The sequence below is a fragment of the Hypanus sabinus genome, chromosome 1 (genome assembly GCF_030144855.1).
Source record: "Hypanus sabinus isolate sHypSab1 chromosome 1, sHypSab1.hap1, whole genome shotgun sequence".
Classification (NCBI taxonomy): domain Eukaryota; kingdom Metazoa; phylum Chordata; class Chondrichthyes; order Myliobatiformes; family Dasyatidae; genus Hypanus; species Hypanus sabinus.
Window position 1 is genome coordinate 191,906,054 of NC_082706.1, and position 23,224 is coordinate 191,929,277.

The window sequence follows — 23,224 nt, forward strand, 5'->3', positions numbered from 1 at the left end:
AACTCTTAATTCTAATTCCCATTCCTGTTTCGACTTGTTGGTCCACGGTCTCCTCTTGTGTCACGATGAGGTCACCCTCAGGGTGGAGGAGCAACACCTTGTCTGCTGTCTATTCTGTCTGGGTGGTATGAATATTGATTTTCCCTCCCGGTTAAAAACAATCCCCACCCTGGCCACTTACTTCTTCTCACCTGCCTATCACCTCCCCCTGGTGCCCCTCCTCTTTCCCTTTCTCCTCTGGTCTACTCACCTTTCTAATTCTTTTCCCTCCAGCAATTTACATTTCCTGTCCACCTGGCTTCAATTATTACCTCTTTTAGCTACTCCCTCTTACCCTCCCCCCACCTTTTTATTGTGGCATCTTCCCCCACCCTGTCTGGTCTGGGCCTGAAATAAAAAAGGAGACAAAGGAGATTTTAAAAAAAGGATCAGCCATGATTGAATGGAGGAGCAGACTCAATGGCCTAATTCTGCTCTTATGGTCTTAAGGAAACATAGACTGTTTGTTTATTTCCATAGATGCTGCCTGACCTACTGAATTCTTCCAGCATTTTGTGTGTACGTAGCTTGCACAGCCCCACATTCAATGCTTGCATTTAATTCTGTATCTGCGCTTACCTGAAAACTCTCTGCTGCTTTCAGGCACCAGTAAGTAAAATAACTATCTTTCTCAACTTTATTTTGACAGCACATCACAGGCCTATACTCCCATCTCCAATTTGTTTATCTCTTTGCACTTTGCATTTTGTTTCTCTCTCCCCTAGTGAGCACTTCTCTTTCCAAACTCTTCCAATGTATTTATCTAAAAGTTTGTGTTCTTATTCTTTCTACTTTCTTCAGGTTTTGTAGTTGTTTTAGGACTCTCAGTTGTTCCTGGTTATTTCCATTATCCACATGAAATAACTCACGTATCCAGCAAATCAGACAAAACGTGATGACTCAAGTTATAGTTAATAACGTGAATCACGTTATTATCTATGTATGAGTCATGCGTTCAAGGATGAGTTGTTTCTAGCCACTGATCTGTATATTTGTTGTCTCTATTTCTTTATATAGGGACGTCCCTCTATTCTGAGGCTGTGCCCTCTAGACCTGGACTCCGTCACTATAAAAACATCCACTCAATCTAGGCCTTTCAATATTTGATAGGTTTCAATGAGATCCCCCCTCAGTCTTCTAAACAGTGAGTATTGTTCAAGGTAAATTTACTATGTAAGTACATATATGTCATCATATACAACCTTGAGATTCATTTTCTTGCGGGCATGCTCAATAAATCTGTGGTGGAATAATAACCATAATAGAATCAATGGAAGTCTGCACCAATTTGGGCATTCAACCAGTGTACAAAAAACTGTGCAAATGCAAAAAGAAAAATAATCATATTAATAAATCAACAAGCAATAAAGATCAAGAACATGAATCCTTGAAAGTGAATCCAAAGTTTGTGGGAACACTTCAATGATAGGGCAAGTGAGGTTGAGTTTGGTTCAAGAGCCTGGTGGTTGAGAGGTAGCAACTGTTCCCGAACAGGCCAGAGCCACCAAACACTCCTCTTATGTTAACCCTTTTATTCCTGGAACAATGCTCCGGAACCTCCTCTGAATCCCCCAACTCACTTACCAAACCGAGCTTCCCGTGTTCATTTCTCCATCTGCCCTTGGAAAGAATTTCACTTTGTTACTATATTAAAATCCTCCTGATTATTAATGCCACTTTCATGCACTCAGTGGCCATGTTTTTAGATGCCTCCTGAGTTCTTAGGTGCTGCTGAGTATATGTTCATGGTCTTCAGATGCAGCCCATCCACTTCAAGGTTCGACATGTTGTGCATTCAGAGACGCTCTTCCGCACACCACAGTTGTAATGCAGGGTTACTTGAGTTACTGTCTCTTTCCCGTTAGTTTAAACCAGTGTGGCCATTCTCCACTGACCTCTCTAATCAGCAAGGCATTTTCACCATAGAACTGCTCCTCACTGGATGTTATTTTTTTTGTTTTTCATGCCATTCTCTGTGAACTCTATAGACTGTTGTGTGTGAATATCCTGGGAGATCAGCCGTTTGTGAGATTCTCAAACCACTCTGTCAGCCAGCAACAATCACTCCACGGTCAAAGTCACTTAGATCACATTTCTTCCCCATTCTGATGTTCGATCTGAACAATAATTGAGCCTCGTAACCACGTCTGCATGCGTTTATGCATTGCATTTCTGCCTCATGATTGGCTGATCAGATACTTGCATTAACAAACAGCTGTGCAAATGTTCATAATAAATCAGGCACTGAGTGTATCTGCTTTTGCTGTTCTGTTGCACGAAAATAATCTCAGCTTCTCCAACATCTCGAGGCCACTGAAATCATTCAGATTTGGCCATAACTCCTGGAAACCATCTCGGCAGTTCTCTTCATAGACTGTCACTGACACGGAACAGCTGTTGCACTGGCTTGCTTAACAAACCAACTTTGAATTTTGAAGAGGGTGAAAACCCTGCTCTGTTGTGAACGATTCACTTCCCATCCATTTATAATAAATAATAATTCTAAAGAAGTGAACGTAGAAGGCAAACACGAGGAAATCTGCAGACGCAGGAAATTCAAGCAACACATACAAAATGCTGGTGGAATGCAGCAGGTCAGGCAGCATCTATAGGGAGAAGTGCTGTCAACATTTCGGGCCGAGACCCTTCGTCAGGACTAGAATATAGAATGTTACTGCACAAGACAGGCTGTTTGGCCCATGATGTTGAGCTGACCTTTAAACCTACTCCAAAATCAATCTGACCCTTCCCTCCCTCGTAGCCTTCCACTTTTCTATCATCTGTGTGTTTATCTAAGAATTTCATTAATATCCCTAATATACCTACCTCTACCACCAGCACATTCCACGTACCCACCACTCTCTGTGTTAAGAATTTACCTCTGGCACACCCTCCCTCTCCTCCAAACACCTTAAAAATTAAGCCCATTTGAGTTAGCCATTTTCACCCTGGGGAAAAGACTTGGACCATCCACTCGACCTATGCCTCCTACTACCTCGTATACCTCTATCAAGTCACCTCACATCCTCCTTCACTCCAAAGAGAAATGCCCGAGCTCTCTAACCTATCTTCAGTGATCTCCAATTTCTTATTTATTGAAGATATTCAATGGAAAACTCATTGAGCTGTTTAAAAAAACCTGTGATATACTATATTTTAGAGCAGAGTTTGATCGCTATATTCAGCTTTGTGCACAGTGAGAATATTAGCAACATATCTAAAATTGACACAATTGAGATCAATGCTGAGTGAATGTATACCATTTGAAAAATAAGGAATAAGAGTTGGGTTTAGAAAAATATTTTTACTATCAGCCAATTTGTATTGAAAAAGGATCAATGGAATCACTAACTAAGCATCTACGGTATGTATGTCCTGACCTACTTTCATTTAGCCAAATACAATAAATGTTACAAGAAGCATTAAGAAGGCTTCAAGAATCACTTCTCCATTGTGACATTACAGAAGATATTGACAGAAGTAGCTATTTCTGCCAAGTAAGTCCTGGAATTTATGGACAGAATAGAAATATTGGAAGCAGAACTAGAATACTAGAGATGTGAGATACCTGAAATCAAAGCCAACAAATGGTGAAAATTCTCAGCAGCTTGTGCAGCGTCTGTGGGGCAAGAAACAAACTAAAGTTTTAGCACCACACACAAAATGCTGGAGGCAGCATCAATGGAAAAGAGTAAATAGTTGATGTTTTGGGCCAAGGTCCTTCTTTAGTACTTGGTCCAAAATATAGTCTGCTTATTTTTTTTTTCCATAGATGCTGCCTAACCTGCTGAGGTACTCCAGCATTTTGTATGTATTGCTTTGGATTTCCATCATCTGCAGACTTCCTCACCTTTGTGATTAACTAAAGTTTAGATCTGATAAAATATGGGTTGAGTTTATGTACATGGTGGCATGTGAGTAAAGTATGGATTTCAGAGAATGGATCATGAAACAGTGGTTGCGTTTAGCAGGTTGGGCAGGATCCATTGAAATAAGCAATCAACGTTTCGGGCTGAGACCCTTCTTCAGGACTGAAGAAAGAGGGGGCAGGGGCCCTATAAAGAAGGTGGGGGGAGGGTGGAAAACCTATCAAAGGAAAGATCAAGGGGTGGGGGAGTGGAAGCTGGGAGGGGATAGGCAGGAGAGGTGAAGAAGGAATCTAAGGGGAAAGCACTATGGGTAGTAGAAGAAGGCAGAGTCATGAGAGGTGATAGAGGAGACAGAGTAGAGGTGGGATGAGGAAGTGAGAGGGAGGGAATTACCGGAAGTTGGAGAATTCGTTGTTCATACCAAGGGGCTGGAGACTACCCAGACGGTATATGAGGTGTTGCTCCTCCAATCTGAGTTTGGCCTCATCATGGCAGTAGAGGAGGCCATGTATGGACATATCCGAATGGGAATGTGAAGCAGAGTTGAAGTGGGTGGCAACCGGGAGATCCTGTCTGCTGTGGCGGATGGAGCAGAGGTGCTTGACGAAGCAGACCCCCACTCTGCGTCGGGTTTCGCCGATATAGAGGAGGCTGCACCGGGAGCACCGGATGTAATAGACAACGTTTCGTTGAGCTCCTCCGCTCCGTCCGCCAGTGCCTTATATCACAACCCTGCTCTTATATTCTTAACCTCTTGAAATGAATGCCAACATTGCATCTGCCTTCCTGACCAACTGACTCTACCTGCAGGTTAATCTTTAGGGTGTTCTGGACAATGCGTCTTAAGTCCTTTTGCATCTCAGATTTTTGGATTTTCTCCCTGTGAGAAAATAATCTGCACATCTATTTCTTCAACCAAAGTGCATGACCATGCTTTTTTCAACATTGGATTTCATTTGCCACTTTCTTGCTCATTCTCCTAATAAGTCTAATTCCTTCTGCAGCATACCTGTTTCCTCAACAGTACCTGTCCCTTGACCAATCTTCACATCATCTGCAAACTTGGCAACCGAGCCGCCTATTCCATTATCTAATCATTGAGATACAGCATAAAAAGAAGCGATCCCAACACCAACCCCAGCAGAACACCACTAATCTCTGGCAGCCAACCAGACAAGGATCCTTTTATTCCCACTCAGTGCGTCCTACCAATCTGCCAATTTTCTAAACATGCCAGTAACTTTGCTGTAATACCACAGGTTCTTAACTTGGTAAGCAGCCTCATGTGTGGGACCTTGTCAAAGGCTTTCAGGAAGTCCAAATATACAACATCCACTGCATCCTCTTTACCTGTCCTGGCTGTAATCTCCTCAAAGAATCCAACAGATTCATCAGGAAAGATTTTCCCTTAAGGAAACAATGTTGATATTGTCCTATCTTGTCCAGTGTCATCAAGTACTCCATAACGTTATCCTTAACAACTGACTCCAACATCTTACCAGCCATTGAGATTAGGGTAACTGGTCCATAATTTCCATTCTGCTGCCTTCCTCCTTTCTTAAAGAGTGGAGTAACATTTGCAATTTTCCAGTCCTCTGGCACCATGCCAGAGTCCAATGATTCTTGAAAGATCATTCCTAATGCCTCCACAATCTCTCCCACCACCTCGTTCAGAACCCTAGGGTGCTGTTCATCTGGTCCGGGTGACTCATGCACTTTTAGGTCTCTCAGCTTTTTGAGCACCTTCTCCCTGTAATAGTAACTGCACTCATTTCTCTTCCATCACACCCTTCAATATCTGGCACACAGTGAAGAATATCTGCCACAGTGAAGATTGATGCAAAATACTCATTTAGTTCCTCTGCCATCTACTTCTCCCTTGTTATTATTTCTCCTGCCTCATTTTCTCAATAGACAATAGACAGTAGGTGCAGGAGTAGGCCATTCAGCCCCTCTGGCCAGCACCACCATTCACTGTGATCATGGCTGATCATACACAATCAGTACCCCGTTCCTGCCCTCTCCCCTTATCCCTTGACCCCGCTATCTATAAGAGCTCTATCTAACTCTCTCTTGAATGCATCCAAAGACTTGGCCTCCACTGCCTTCTGGGGCAGAGCATTCCACATATCCACCACTCTCTGGGTGAAAAAGTTTTTCTGCATATCTGTTCTAAATGGCCTACCCCTTATTCTCGTGGTCCTACAGCCACTTGTATCTCTTCTTTTCTTTAAGTACTTGAAAAAGCTTTTTCTATCCACCTTGATATTGTTTGCCAGCTTGCTTTCATATTTCATCTTTTCCTAATGATTCTTTTAATTGCTCTCTGCAGGTTTTTAAAGCTTCCTAATCCACTATCTTCCCACTAATTTTTGCTTTGTATGCCCTCTCTTTTGCTTTCACATTAGCTTTGACTTCCCTTGTCAGCCATTGTTGTACTCTTTTGCCATTTGAGTATTTATTTGTTTTGGAATACATCTATCTTGCACCTTCGTAATTTTCCCAGAGACTCATGCCATTGCTGCTTTGCTGTCATCCCTGCCAGCATCTCCTTCCAATTTACTTTGGCCAAATCCTCTCTCATATCACTGTAATTTCCTTTACTCCACTGAAATACTGTTACTTTACTTTCTCCCTATCAAATTTCAAGTTCAACTCAATCATATTGTGATCAGTGTCTCCTAAGAGTTCCTTTACCTTGAGCTCCCTAATTGCCTCTGGTTCATTACAATATCACCAAATCCCGTATAGCAGATCCCCTAGTAGGCTCAATAACAAGCTGCTCTAAAAAGCTATCTCATAGGTATTCAACAAATTCACTCTCTTGAGATCCATTACCATCCAGATTTTTGCAATCTACCTGCGTGTTACAATCTTCCATTGACCTCATGATGTGGCTTTTCTACTTCCCGTTATGTTCTGTAGTCCACATCCCAGCCACTGTTGGGAGGCCTGTATATAACTGCCTTCAGGTTCCTTTACCCTTGCAGTCTCTTAACTCAACCCACAAGGATTGAAAATTTTCTGATCCTATGTCACATCTTTCTAATGATTTGAAGCCATTATATACCAGCAGTGGTGACTTGTAACATATACAAGTTTTTCTAAACTTAACTTTTAACTGATGATCACTGATCCTATTAGTGGGAGGTGAACTGAGGGTAGCCATGCCAAGCACCTGCTGTGAACGCCCTTTTGCTTTCTTCCACATGACGCAGTCTGCTGCCAGCTTGCTCTCTCTTGCTTCCTCCAATGGCATCTGCCCAAAATGCTGCTCCAGTGCCGCTATGAGGGCACTTTAGTCAGGCTGCTCACCGACTTTAGGTTGAGGGGACCCACAGGGCATTCCCCTGCAGCACCAGGGCAGGGTACACCACTGTCTCAGGGGCTCCACCCATTGTGCCATACGGCAAGTTTGACTTGTGCCAGGTAATGCCCTAAGTGGCCAGTACCATTGTAACTGGGGACCTCGTGGCATTAATTACTGGGGCCCATTGGTCCTCGGCTTTCTCCAGCTGCGTAGGTGGTGCTTGCTGCATTGCCTGTTCCCCCATGACTGCGGTGTCTTGGGCTCCCCGGTGCGGGCCACGAGGGAGGCGAGTGATTTGTTCCATCGTGTACCCCGTGTGGGGGAGCCAGGGAAGGCATGATGCTCAGTTCCCAGGTTCTCCCTTCGGGTCAGCATCCAATCTTCAGAAACCCAGCCTGGGGCTGTGGGGGAGGCTATCGCTCAGTCCCTTGACTTATTACTGATGTCGTAGCTCCTCAATATTGTTGTCAATTTCTAATCTCACTCCTGACACCAACGTGGCGAGTATTTGCTCTATGATGATAGAAGAGGAAAACTTATTTTTCTCAAAAGCAGAACAAAAGACAGAGTGCCATGGCTCAGTGAAGTCACGTACAGACGGGGGAGGTGATTATTACCAGTTCCGTTCAGAGCGACGGACAAACACACGTCAGCAGCTGTATAACCTGAGCTAAAATAAATGAATTTGACTATCACAGCATAATTCTACTGAACACCAACACCACAAATGCATTTTAAACAAGAACAATAAGTAGCAAACACAAAGTAAACCTCAGATGCTGTGGTCAGATCAACACGTACAAACAAGCTGGATGAACTCAGCATCTGTTGAAATGAGCAGTCCTGAAATGAAATGGGTCCTGATGAAGGGTCTCGGTCCAAAACGTTGACTGCTCATTTCAACGGATGCTGCCCAACCTGCTGAGTTCATCCAACTTGTTTGTATGTGTTAACAATAAGTAGCGTTGGCCACTAGGAATGCTGATGTGGACTGTTGACCATGCCCCTGGAGCGCCACAATATTATTGGCTAGTTTACCTTCTTATTCCAACATTTCCTTCTTTATGATTTTTTTAGTTGCTTTCTGTTGGTTTTTAAAAGCTTCCAAATCCTCTCACTTCCCTCTAATTTTTGCTCTATTATATGCCCTCTCTTTGGCTTTACATTGACTTTGACTTCTCTTGTTAGCCATGGTTGTGTCATCTTGCTTTTGGGAATATTCCTTCTTCTTTGGGATGTATATATCCAGTGCATTCCAAATTGGTTCCAGAAATTCCAACTATTGGTTCTCTGCCGTCATCCCCGCCAGTGTTCTTTTCCAATCAAATTTGGCCAACTCCTCTTTCGTGCCTCTGTAATTGTCGTCCCCCATCTACATGAAAGATATTGGTAAGATTGAAAGAGTTACAATTACAATAAGGGTTAAAATTTACAAGCATTTTGCCAGAAGTTGAGGACCTGAGTTATAGAGAAAGGTTAAATAAATTGTTGAACAGGGCCCGTTTCTGTGCTGTACTTTTCTTGGACTTCATGGTAAGCTTCTGCGGTAAAGCCATAATGGGGGGGAGGGGGGGGGAAGGTCCTAGAGTGTGGATTAGGTCATAGAGTCATACAGCACTACAGTACAGAAAGGCCATTCAGCCCATATAGTCTGTGCAGGTATTGAATTAGGGAGGAAGGAAGGAACTTGGTGAGTCAGAGAATGTGATGCCATGTAATGGAATTAATACACAGAAAAGGTAGATGCAGAGTAAAAGGAAGCAGCAGGAATTTGCAGCAATACCTTTTGTTGAATAATGGGAAGCCAGTTTGGTCCAATAATGCAAAGAAATAATGGAATTATGCCAGCCAAAAACTGGAGCAATGAAGCTTTGGTTAATTTAGTTTGTGAAGGCTTCACAACATTGGCCCATTGGAATAATTGAATGCAGAGGAAGTAAAAGATTAATGAGGGTTTTACAAGCAACATAATTCTTTTAAGCTGTACTGCCTGTTACATCATTTATATTGTATATTTGTACAAGTTTAAATAACATCAATTGCCATTTATCTCATTCTGTTTGTAGAAGATTGTAAACTTGGAATGGCTGATACACTTGTTGTTTAACCAATATGTCATTTAAAAAACATTCTATCTGCAGCAATTTGAGGTATTTTGATTCATGGAATAATGCGAAGCTGCAAATTTTAGTACTTCTCAGGTTAAGATTCCACACCACTGTGAACATCATTTTCAAATTGCCTCCAGCTATGAAATGCAAAATAGTTTTGAGCATATTTCATGTTACCTCTCCAATATATTCCAGAAAATTAATCTCAGCTCTTCAGTGTGACTGTCCAAGTGATGAAAAGGTTAAAATATTCAGAAAGCTTGTAAAGTGTGATTCAGCCAGTATAATAACTTACAAGACAGTCATGAAAATAGGTATTGTACTCATTGATTAAGGGGTGATGGGGTGGAGATATGTCTCTACCAAAAGAGGTATAAGGCACTCCTTCCCTCCGCTAGCCTGCAGGTAACCCTGGGGCAAGGGGTAGCACTTGCTTAGCCTCCCTGATCAGGGTCATGTGAAGCCATGACAGCAGGTGGTGGATGGTCCTATGAGCAGCTGGTGCACATCACAAGTCCTGGTTATGTGACCACTAACACCAGGTAGACAATCTCTGAAGAGTATTGATAATGACTGGGGTCACCCATCTTGTAAAGACACAGTCTTGAAGAAGGGAATGGCAAATCACTTCTGTAGAAAAATTGTTCAAGAACAATCATGGTCAAAGATGATGATCGCCTACACCATAAGACATGGCATATAATGATTAAGGTTTCCTATATTATTTGTCTTGGAGGACTGCCAGTGTCTGTATGTAAACAAAAAATACAAAAAAAAGTTGTTTTAAGACCTTTGTCTAGATCTATAAATTGTTCATTAATTCTTAAATTTCTCCCCCACAACAATAATTGATGGATTAATTTAGTGTTTTAAATTTGATGATATTTCTAAAATAGAAGATGATCCACAATCAGAGGATAAATTAGAATTATTTAATGTGAATGACCATCCGTATCAATCCATTCTTTACTCTCATTTTGAAATATCAAAAGCAATTTTGTAACAATGCTGAAAATGGTTTCTTAGTCAATATCTTGAAATCGTCGAACACTTATAATTGGCTGAGAATTTAGCTACACTTGCATAATGGTATAAGGGCTTGTGTTAAGGAACAGCAAACATAATTAGGGTATCATGTAGTAGCCATTTAATACATTTGAAAGTCAGCCTTCAAATTGGTTCCAAATTTAACCTATAAACAGTAATTAGTTTTGAAATTACACAGCTGGGCAAAGAGACCAGACGACTGCTGACAGCAGGAGGTTAATCTGAAGTATGTTGAAAATGCTGGAAAAGGTTAGTTTCTGAGAAAAGAAACAGAGTCAGAGATCCTTTGTTTGAGCTGAGAAAGAGACAGGAGCGGTTTGTAAAGCTGCAGGGTTGATGAGGAAGGGAATAACTCCGATAAGGTTGTTAACTTTCACTAATAGTTTAAACTTAACATGTTCATGGTCATTGATACTTGGGATGATGGTGTATTCAGAGAGCCAGTCTTCACAAAGAAAGATGTCCTGTGTGGCTATGAGATATGTCTTAAAAAATTTAACTTCTTCATCTGCACTACCTTATTTCATTATTCAACAGGCCTTGTTAGTTAAGATTGGAAATATGAAATTCTACTGTAAATATATTAGAGTGAACTATGCAAATATAACTTCTGAACTTGTATTTAATTACCTGCTGTTTTCTTTGTGCTTGAAGTATATCTTCTTCTTCAGCCCATCACCCCTACAGGGCCATAGGCCGCTGAGAGCAGCTCACTAGAATCCTCTGTCCTGGGAAGATTATTAAAATACTCCACATTATCTCAAGTTGCCTTGTTAATTTTGCATCCAATACTTTCAGAGTTGCATTAGAATTTCAATTTTGATAGACAGTTTTATTACGCACATTGTCTTATTTTGTTGTTACTGCCAAGTCAAAATATTGTATCCATTTTCTCATCCAAGTCATTTGAGTGTCCAATGCCCCTATTTTTAGCTTCCCATCATAAAATTAAGTAGTTGATGTAATCGTGAGGCACTGGGCATCTTGTTAGCTGTTGTTTAAAATATTTTGACATCTGATAATAGGTGATGTTGCTCATGTGTGATCCAGAACTCGATGTTTACCTTCACTCTGCTGTAACCTAAACCTTCTTTTCTTGGATAATACAGAGAATTTGCTAAAGCAATATATCAAGAGACTCACAAACATCCCCTTCCAGTCTCAGGTCAACCATCTGTCTTCCTCAGTAACAAAAAGAAACTTTGTGACAAAAGAAGATGTGAGCTCCAAATGTTCAATTTACAACTGAGGGAGAAATTAAGGTACTTTTATTTTTGTTATTTGTTATTGCCTGTATATCACTGTAAGTTTCTATATTTTATTGGTGGTCCGGTGGACTTATGTAAGGATGTAAACTGTAAGTACAGTATTCAGGCAAAAAGTAAACCATGGGTGGGATCCAGGGAATTTTAATATGTGGACTCATAGTGAGTGGATATTTAAAAAGGGATTAGTTCTAAAGATGTAAGATAGTTAGAGTCTAACCCACCATCTTCAGAGTTTAACACACCAGGGCAGCAGCCAACTGGCTACCCGAAGGTTTATTAGCATTTGAAACACTTAAATAAAACTAATAGTCTTTGATCCCGGCAATGAAAGGGTTAACATATGAGGGACCGTTTGATGGCTCTGGGCCTGTACTCATTGGAGTTTAGAAGAAGGGTGGGAGGGAGGCGAATCTCGTTAAAATCCATCGAACACTGAAGTGTCTAGATGAGTTGGATGTGGAGAGGATGTTTCCTATAGTGGGGGGCATCGAGGACCAGAGGGCACAGCTCCAGAGTACAAAGATGTCCCATTAGAACGGACACAAGGAGGAATTTCTTTAGCCAGAGGGTGATGAGTCACTGGAATTCATTGCCATGATCGGCTGTGGAGGGCAAGTCATTGAGTATATTTAAAGTGGAGGTTGATTAAGGTGACAAAGGTTACAGGGTGAAGGCAGGAGAATGGGGTTGGTAAAATGAGCCAAGATGGAATGGCAGACCAAACGTGGATGAGTTATGGGAGCAGAATGGCCTAATTGTACCCCTATATCTCATGATACTCTGATCTCCAGACAGTTTGCACTTATGGAGAAATATCTCAAGTGCTGCTGTAAAATCATCAGCTCAGTGGAAGATGCTCTTTGGTGTGCCTGCAACTTGTTGGTCTTCCAGTGCAATGAGATGCAGGTTAGGGAATGCAGCTGCTAGGCTGTAGGAGTATATACTGAGGGACAGAGTGAAGAACGGCGCAGCCTTTGTCGAGAAGGACAGCAATCTGTTGGTCTGCTACTGGATGGTGAGGGGCTCAGCCTCACCAACAATTAAGGTGTGTATCATCCAATGGTGGCAATGATGCCTTAACATGGTGACTTATACAGTATGTACTTAGATAATAATATTTATTTTGAACTTTGGACTTATTATTGACATGCTAAAATATTAACATGCTAAAAGTACAGGTGTATACAACCAGTAACACTATGAATGGTTCACCTGAATGACATTATAATGTAGAGAAACTTATAAAGTTTTAGTACTTATTGTTTTTTATGAATAAAGAATATTTTTGAAATAAAATTAACAAAAGCACTGAAGACAGATTTTATCCTTGATCTAGTGGATTGAATCTTCTGGTCTTTTGGTCTGAATGCTCCCCACATGACTCTAACCCACGCCTGACTGACAGAACATCTCTCCTGGCTAATTATACTACTCTGTATCAGTAAAACATAACATGTAAGGAAATACAAATTCTGAGTTAAAACTGCACTTTTGCAGACATATCTTCAGTGTTAATATAACTAGGCATATAGTTCCTGTCACATCTCTCTCTTTTATACACAGTAACAGAATTAATCGACACTCAAGTCTCAGGAGATATTTCAAACTCAAGTCCTAGACACTAGAAAGAAGGATGGTGCTCTTGCGAACATAAATCCTTCCTTTTAAATTAGGTCATCAGCGTCTGTGTGGCTTCCTTTCTGATGTGGGGTTAAAATGTAGCATCATTCTCAAAACAACATGAACATTTATTTTGACACCAGGCTATAGAAATAGTAGGTTGCCTAAAACATTGTCATGTTGCTGAATTCAGTTTAACAGTTTAACTTGCTTTATGATCTCCTGCAACGAGAGAATGTTCCCTGCTCATATCACCCGTTACTAAAACATTTACAAGTAAAGGCTCTCAGAACACTTTCATGGGAATTTATGCAGGACTCACACCACCAGGTTCAGGATCAGTCACTACCCCTCAACCATCAGGCTCTTGAACCAAAGGGGATAACTACACTTGTCCCATTAATGTTCCCACAACCTGTGGACTCACTTTCAAGGGCTTTTCATTTCATGTTCTCAATGTTTATTGTTTATTTATTTATTCTGATGATTTATTTTGCTTTGTATTTGCACAGTTTGTTGTCTTTTGCACACTGGTTGAACACCCAAGTTGATGTGGTCTATCATTGATTCTATTATGGCTATTATTCTGTAATGGATTTATTAAGTATGCCCGCAAGAAAATGAATCTCAGGGTTGTACATGGTAGCATTAATATACTTTGATAATGAATTTACTTGGAATTTTTTAACGTTGCATTCTTTCCAAAACCCAAGAGTTCAAACGGCAAAATAGTAGTACACATTTTATCATTATTAACTCTGGCCATTGACTTCCACAGGAAGAGAAAGGTAGAACTTGCATTATGCATTCTTTTGGTACGCACCAAGTTCCAATTCTTCTTTTGGTCTAAATTATTCAGTTGTTAAGCCATGAACAAACCACTGATGACTTTAACTTCATGAACCAAAGGAGTCTCTGTTTACATTAGTCCACACACCCACAGTCCCCTCAGATCTAAAACATCTTAATTTCTGTTCACCTTTTACTTTTAACGTTACCCTGTGAATTCAAAGTCAGCCCTACCTTCAGGTGTACTGTTCATCCATTTCTTAATGCTATTCCATGAATGCTCCTCTTGTCTCACACCATTTTGCTGTTGAGAGCTATATAGCGTTTCTAAAGTAAATTGGACAGGGTTGTAATCAGAGATCACTATCTCCCGACTATGTGGTGAACACTTCTGAACATCAACATGATGTACTGTGATATTACAAGATTGATATCAGTTAATAGGGAATTGATTAAACAATTGTCTTCCTTCGAAAGAATCATTTTCATGTGTACTGAATGAATTTAAATCTATTCTGATGAACTTGCATAAAAAGCATAAGAAGATAGATGGACTAATTTTATTTCTAATTAAAGCTACCGACGGATATGTCTTCCATATCATTACCTGTGTTCATATTTCTCTGCAGGTTTGAACTTTACCATTATCAGAAGCAGATTTGGGTTTAATATCATTGGCATATGTGGTGAAATTTGTTGGCTTTGCAGAAGCAGTACAGTCCAACAAATAATAATAGAGAAAGAAACCTATGAATTTCAGAAGTATATATAATAAATAGATAAAATTAAATCAGTAGTGAGGTAGTGTTCATGGATTGAATTTCTATTCAGAAATTCGTTGGCAGAGAGGTAGAAGCTGTTCCTGAATTGTTGAGTGTGTGCCTTCATGCTTCTGTACCTCCTTCCTGATGGTATCATTGAGAACAAGGCATGAGCTGGGTGATGGAGGTCCTTAATAATGGATGTTCCTTTATTTGAGGCATCACTCTTTGATGATGTCCTGGATACTACGAAGGATAGTGCTCATGATGGAGCTGACTGTTTACAACACTCTGCAGCTTACTTCGATCCTGTGTGTAATACCCACTCCCCCAATACCAGACAGTGATGCAACTAGCTAGAATGCTCTCCACAGTACATCTGTAGAAATTTTCAAGTGTTTTTGTTGACAAACAAATCTTCTCAAACTCCTAATGAAATATAGCTGCTGTTGTATCTTCTTTGTAGCTACACCAATATGTTGGTTCCAGGTTAAATCCTCAGAGATATTGACACCCAGGAATTTGAATTTGCTCACTCTTTCCACTTCTGATCCCCCTATGAGGACTGGTGTGTGTTCCCTCACCTTACCCTTTCTGAAGCTCTTTGGTCTTATTGATGTTGAGTACAAGGTTGTTCCTGCGACACCACTCAACTAGCTGATATATCTCACTCCTGTACGTCCTCTCAACATCAGCTGAAATTCTGCCAACAATGATTGTGTGTCGTTAGCTAATTTATTGATGGCATTTGAGCTACGCCTACCACACTGACATGGGTATGGAGAGAGTGGAGCAGTGGGCTAAGCACATATCCTTAATCAATATTGAATTTTCCATTGCTTTCAAATATTGTAGAAGACTTATACATTTTATGCAAAACAGCATTTTGGTGTGGCTTCTACTCAACTGCCTTAATCACAACTCAGTATGTTTTGAAATAGTTATACGTAAGGATATAATTATACCTTGAGGGAAGTACCAAAAAGGGAGTTGGCACCTACAACAGGATAAGACAGGAGTTAAGGTACATTGACTGGGAGTAGCTGCTGTTGGACAAGTCCTTGTCTGCGAGTTGCTTGAGGACCAGCCAGTAACTGTTCAGGATTTGTATGTTCTGGTAAGAGTAAGGACAAAGATAATAAAACAAGGAAATCTTGGATGATCCAAGACATCTTAAACTGGGTTGGGAAGATAAAGGGAACATACATAAAACCTAGGAAGCTAAACTATGATTGGGCCCTTGTTGTTGAGGTCCTCAGCTCGTCAGGTTAACCATGGATATTGCGTCCTAGCAGTCTATATGACACACAAGCTGGAGCAGTATGATATGAAGAGTAAGCTATGGTTCACGTGGCAGGCTCCCCCCCTTTCTCCACAGCTGATGAATCCAAATGAACAGTAGGGACCAATACATTTTGGCAGCAGCTGCAATGAAGGAATTGCTGGGTCAGTGTTGAACTCTATGTAGGACTGCCTTAGGGACTCGAGCTCTGGATTTTTCCTCAGGGTTTACTCCCGAGGCCCTCTCCATGAGTGGGCATTGCCACAAGGCAGTGAAGGTTTGAAATCAGAGTTTTTCTTCTCGAAGGTGAACTGCCAACCACTGCTGATGAGCTCCATCTGTCTGAAGGGCCCTTGTAGAATATAATAATATCAGATAAGTGCTGAAGCTGGCAATTAGGAAGACCAAAAGGGGTCATAAAATGTCCTTGGAAAGTAAAATCAAGGAGAATCCAAGACATTATATACATGATAAGACAAAGAGGATTTAGAGAGGATGTTTCTTATGGGGGGGGGGGGTGGGAGTCTAATACACAGCCTCAGAATAGGGATGTGTACTTTTAAAATAGAGATAAGGGGGATTTTCTTTAACCAGAGATGGGTGAATCTGTGGAATTCATTGCCTCAGGTGGCTGAGGAAGCCAAGTCTTTATGTATACTGAAGGCAGAGGTTGATAGATTCTTTATTAGTTAGGGCATGAAAGGATACGGGGAGAAGGTAGGAGATTGGAGCTCAGAGGGAAAATGGATCAGCCATGATGAAATTACACAGCAGACTCAAAGTGCCAAATGGCTTAATCCAACTCTATATCTTACATTGTTATGGCCTTGTAAGTAAGGAGAGAGTAGGGCCCACTCAAAGGTAAAGGAGGGAATTTGTGCTTAGAGTCATACCTCAGTCAGTGGCTGAGGTATGAAATTAGTATTTAGATTTGTTATTTCTCAATAAAAAAGAAAATACACTGAGACATGCTAGTATGCTCGGACATTTTGAGATCAGATATCAGGTAGTGCTAGGTCTCCTGAAGAGCATTAAGACAGGTGGGTCCCCATGGCCTGATTGCATATATCCCTGTCTATAGTGGTTTAACGGGGCACGACTGCGCAAGAGCGTGGAGGTCGGCCAGTGAGAACAGTGGGAAGAGTTTAAAAATCAAGCAGAGTTTAAAGCTGATGATTATTTCTTCAGCAGTTTGAACAGGGCACGACTGCCCATCGCCCTCTATTTTTCTAAGCTCCATATATCCATCCAGGAGTCTTTTAAAAGACCCTATCATTTCCACTTCCACCACCGCTGCCGGCAGCTCATTCCATGCGCACACCATTCTGTGTAAAAAACTTACCCCTGACATCTCCTCTGCACCTACTTCCAAGCACCTTAAAACTGTGCCCTCTTGTGCTAGCCAGTTCAGCCCTGACAAAAAGCCTCTAACTATCCACATGATCAATGTCTCTCATTATCTTGTACACCTCTATCAGGTCACCTCTCATCCTCCATCGCTCCAAGGAGAAAAGGCCAAGTTCACTCATCCTATTCTCATAAGGCATGCTCCTCAATCCAGGCAACATCCTTGTAAATCTCCTCTGCACCCTTTCTATGGTTTCCACGTCCTTCCTGTAGTGAGGTGACCAGAACTGAGCACAGTACTCCAAGTGGAGTCTGACCAGGGTCCTATATAGCTGCAACATTACCTCTTGGCTCTTAACCTCAATCCCATGATTGATGAAGGCCAATGCACCATATGCCTTCTTTACCACAGAGTCAACCTGTGTAGTAGCTTTTAGCGTCCTATGAACTTGGACCCCAAAATCCCTCTGATCCTCCACACTGCCAAGAGTCTTGCTGTTAATGCTATACTCTGCCATCGTGTTTGCCGTACCAAAATGAACCACATCACACTTATCTGGGTTGAACTCCATCTGCCACTTCTCAGCCCAGTTTTGCATCCTATCAGTGTCCCATTGTAACCTCTGACAGCCCTCCACACTATCCACAGCACCCCCAACCTTTGTTTCATCAGAAAATTTATTAATCCCTTTATGTCATCTGCAAATTTACTAACCCAAGCATCCCCTCATTAGTAATAGCAACTGTACTCACTTCTGCCCCATGACAGTTTTGACCCTCCGGCATACTGGTAGTGTCCTCCACAGTGAAGACTGTTGCAAAAATATGCATCATCTGCTACATCCTTGCCCCCCATTACTATCTCTTCAGCATCATTTTCCAGTCGTCTTATATATACTCTTGCCTATCTTTTACTCTTTACATTCCTGAAAGAACTTTTGGTATCCTCTTTAATATATTGGCTAGCTTATCTTTCCCTCCTTATGATTTTTTTTAGTTGCTTTTGTGGGTCTTTAAAAGCTTCCCAATCCTCTATCTTTTACTCTATTCTATACACTTTCTTTGGATTTTATGTTGGATTTGACTTCTGCTGTCAGCTGCAGTTGTGTTACCCTGACTTCAGAATACTTCTTGGTCCTTCATCTTTGGTGAGCTCCTCTCCAATGCCTCTGTAAGGGCCTTTACTCCACTGTAATACTGATACATTTGACTTCAGATTCTCCCTCTCAAATTGTAGGGAAAATTCTATCGTATTATTATTACTGTCATCTAAGGGTTCCTTTACCTTAAGCTCCTTAATCAAAACTGGGCTGTTACACAACATCCAATCCAGAAAAGCTGATCTCCTCATGGACTTATCTACAAGCTGGTCTAAAAAACCATCTTGTAGACACTTTACAAATTCTCTCTCTTGGAATTCACCTCATTTTCCTAATCTACTTTCACATTGAAATTCCCCATGAATATTACAGCATTATCTTTTGACTTCTCTTTTCTAGCTTCTATTTGTACGTTATGGCTACTGTTCAGAGGCTTGTATATAACTCCTTTTTACCCTTGCAACTTCTTTAGGATCCACAAGAATTTTATACCTTCCATTCCTATGTAACCTCTTCCTAAGGATTTAATTTTATTTTTTACTAGCAGAGCCACGCTACCTCCTCTGCAGACCTGCTGTCGTTTCAATACAATGTGCATCCTTGGATGTTAAGCTCCCAGCTATAATATTTTTTCAGCCAGGACTCAATGCTGCCCATAATGTCATACCTGCCGATTTCTAACTGCGCTACAAGATCACCTAACTTATTCTGTATAGTTTGTGCATTCAAATATAACACCTGTATTCATCACCCTTTTTGATTTTGTCTCCCTGTTACACTGCTACTCATCCCACTGTCTGCAATTTTGCCCTGTTACCTGCTTGTCCTTCCTAACAGTCTCACTACACAATGCCTCCGCTTGCACGCCTACTGCCTCATTCTCAGCCCTATCACTCCAGTTCTGTCCACCTGCCAAGTAAGCTTAAACCCTCCCCAACAGCTCTAGCAAACTTGCCCCCAAAAATATGGGTCCCCTTAGGTTCAGGTGCAAGCTGTCCCTTTTGTACAGATCATACTTTCCCCAGAAGAGATCCTAGTGATCCAGAAATCGGAACCCTTGCCCCCGTGCCAGTTCCGCAGCCATGCATTCATCTACCACATGATTCTATTGTTACCCTCACTGGCACATGGCACAGGCAACAGTCCTGAGGTTACTACCATTGACGTCCTGCCTTTCTGCTTTCTATCTCGCTCCCTTTGAGAGACAGTGTAGAGACACGCCTTTACCAAAGGAGATGTAAAGTGCTCCTTCCCTCCGCTAGCCTGCAGGTCACCCTTGGGCGAGGTGTAGCACCTTTTTAGTCACCCAGTCTGGGTCACAGAGGCCATGGGAGCAGGTGGTGGATGGTCATATGAGCAGCTGGTGCATACCACAAGTCTTGGTTATGCAACCACTGATGTCAAGGCAGACAATCTCTGAAGAGTATTGATGATGGTTGGGGACACCTGTCTTTTAAAGACACTGCTCAGAAGAAGGGAATTCTGTAGAATTTGCCAAGAACAATCATGGTCTTAGACCATGATCACCCATGTCATATGACATGGCACATAATGATGATGACGACCTAGCTCCCCAAATATCTCTCTTCAAGTCCTTCTCCCTTTTGCCACCTACTGATTGGTTGCCAATATGCCAAATACTCCTGTTCTTACCCTGACTGGCTCATGGCACAGACAGTAATCCAGAGATTACTATCCAGGCAGGTCCGTTTTTCAGCTTTCTATCGAGCTCCCTAAAAATCTCTCTTCAGGAGCTCCTCGCCTTTCCCACCATTGTCATTGGTGCCAAAATGTATCAAGACTTCTGGCTAATCCCCCTCTCCCTTTAGAAAACCATGGACCTGATCCAAGATGTCCCTGATCCTGGAGGCAACATACCATCCGGGTGTCTCTATCGTGTCCACAGAATCTTGTGTCTCATCATTTAACTGCAGAATCCCCTATCTCTACTGCAGTCTTCCTTCTTCTCCCTTCCCTTCTGACTCAGTTGTTGTGGCTCCCCACTGTAGGTCATTTTCCCCAACAGCATCCAAAGTGAATTATTTATTATTGAGGGGAACAGCCACAATGGTACTCTGTACTGGATGCCCATTTCCTGCCCCTCTCTTGATAGTTGTCAGGATACTTGCCTCCGGTAAATTAAGGGTGACCACCTCCTCAGTTTCCAAAGATCACTGAACTGCAGCTGCAGTTCCTTAACACATTCTCTGAGGAGCTGCAGCTCGGTGTACATACGGTTGGTCATGATGTCTTCCTGAATTCCCACATCTCATACAAAAAACACAACACAGACTCCAGAACTATCCTCACTGCACTGATGATGATGGCATCTGTTAGTCTCCCGAGACCATGGATCTGTGCCTGGAAAGTCTTGCTTCAGTCTGGAGTGTCCTCTCCAGGGCGCAGGCCTGGGCAAGGTTGCATGGAAGACCGGCAGTTGCCCATGCAGCGAGTCTCCCCTCTCCACGCCACCGATGTTGTCCAAGGGAAGGGCAAGGGCCGATACAGCTTGGCACCAGTGTCATCGCAGGAGTTGCCAGAGCGAGGTTGAAGGCAACGTCGGACAGCCTTAGGGACTCCAGCTCCGGATTTGTCCTCAGGGTTTACTCCCGAAGCCTTTCCCATGAGTGGGTATGACCACAAGGCAGCGGAGGTTTGAAATCAAAGTTTTCCCTCTCTCAGATGGACTGCCTTCCCAGGCTGACGAGCTCCATCTACCCGCACTGCACTAACCGTGCACTAACGGATGAAGAACGAAGAATGAAAAAGGAGAAACTTAAAAGATACTTACCTTGCTCAAGCCTGTTCCCTTTGAAGCCTGATGAGGCAAAACCTCCCCACTCTAACACTGGTCCACTCACACAATGGTTGCTCCATTTGTCCCTGCCTTAATTTTATTTGACCTTGGTAACAAATCGCGGTTTGATTGGGCTGTCGGAAAAAAGCCGAAAGCCTGCGAATGCTGTTCTTTAAATCTCTCTCACCGACCTGTATGTTTTCTTCTCTCCCACTCCTGATTTGATTGCGGTGCCAGGGAATTCAGAATTGGAATCAGGTTCGTTGTCACTGGCATATGTTGTAAAATTTGTTGCTTTGTGGTAAGTACAATGCAAGGCATAAAAATACTACAATAAAAAATAAATAAACAGTGCAAAAGAGGAATAAAGAGCAACACACGCAAGTGCTGGAAGAACTCAGCAGGCCAGGGAGCATCTTTGGAAAAGAATACAGTCGACATTTCAGGCTATTGTGTGTAGTTTTCATCACCTAATTACAGGAAGGATATTAATAAGGTTGAAAGAATGCAAAGAAGGTTTACAAGGATGTTGCTGGGACTTGAGAAACTGAGTTACAGAGAAAGGTTGAATAGGTTCGGACTTTATTCCCTGGAGTGTAGAAGAATGAGGGGAGATTTAATAGAGGTATATAAAATTATGATGGGTATAGATAAAATGAATGCAAGCAGAATTTTTCCACTGAGGCTAGGGGAGAAAAAAAAACAGAGGACGTGGGTTAAAGGTGAAGGGGGAAATGTTTAAAGGGAACATTGTGGGGGGGGGGTGCTTCTTCACACAGAGAGTGGTGGGAGTGTGGAATGAGTTGCCAGTTGAAGTGGTGAATGCAGGCTCACTTTTAACATTTAAGAAAAACTTGGACAGGTACATGGATGAGAGGTGTATGGAGGGATATGGTCCAGGAGCAGGTCAGTGGGACTAGGCAGAAAAATGGTTTGGCACAGCCAAGAAGGGCCAAAAAGCCTGTTTCTGTGCTGTAATGTTCTATGTTTCTATGGTTCTATGAGACTCTACATTAGAACTTCTGATGAAGATATCCTGACAAAGTGTCTCAGCCCAAAATGGCGACTACACTATTTTCCATTAATGCTGCCCGGCCTGCTGAGTTCCTCCAGCATTTTGTGTGTGTTGCTTGGATTTCTAGCATGTGCAAATTTTCTCCTGTTTGTGAGAGGAATAACAAGGTAGTGTTCATCAGGATTCTGATGGCTGAAGGGAAGAAACTGTTAAGGGATGACCTTAGTCAAACATATAAGATCTAGAAGTGCTGGATAGGGATGGTTTCATGGGTGAGAAAATCTCAGATAAGGTGTAAGGTAAGGATCTGGTCATCTAAGGGTGAGGTACATGGGAATTTCTTCTCGCAGAGTGGTGAATCTCAGGAGCTCTCTGCCTCAGCAGCCGGCAGAAACGGGATCAGTGGAGATGGAGGAGCCTTTGATAGATTGAGATATAGAGTGTTATGCAAAAATAATACAGGAGAGGAGGTGCAATCATCATGGATGAACCAATAGTGGGGCAGGTGTGAAGGGGCTGATGGCCCGTCTTTATCCTATTTGCTTATATCCTGTTTATCAAGCTCAGTGAGGTAAGTGATGAATGAGTTTGTATGCGTCAGTGCATCTGTAGAATGACCTCTTATTGCATGAAATTAACTGTGACATTTGGCCTTGTGGAAGATTAAAGATCCATCAGTGTAAGAATCATTTATACATAATCAGTTTGTACTCACTGGTGACTTCAAGCCTGCAGTGAGTGCTTTTGTGCAACGTGTGAGATAATACTAGATACTGTCACAGGTGCCTCTGGGACTCCTGCTGCCCAGTTTCTCGTGGCAAAGCAGTGCAACAGGCTTGCTATCTACAGAAACAGTCTCAATGAAAGTG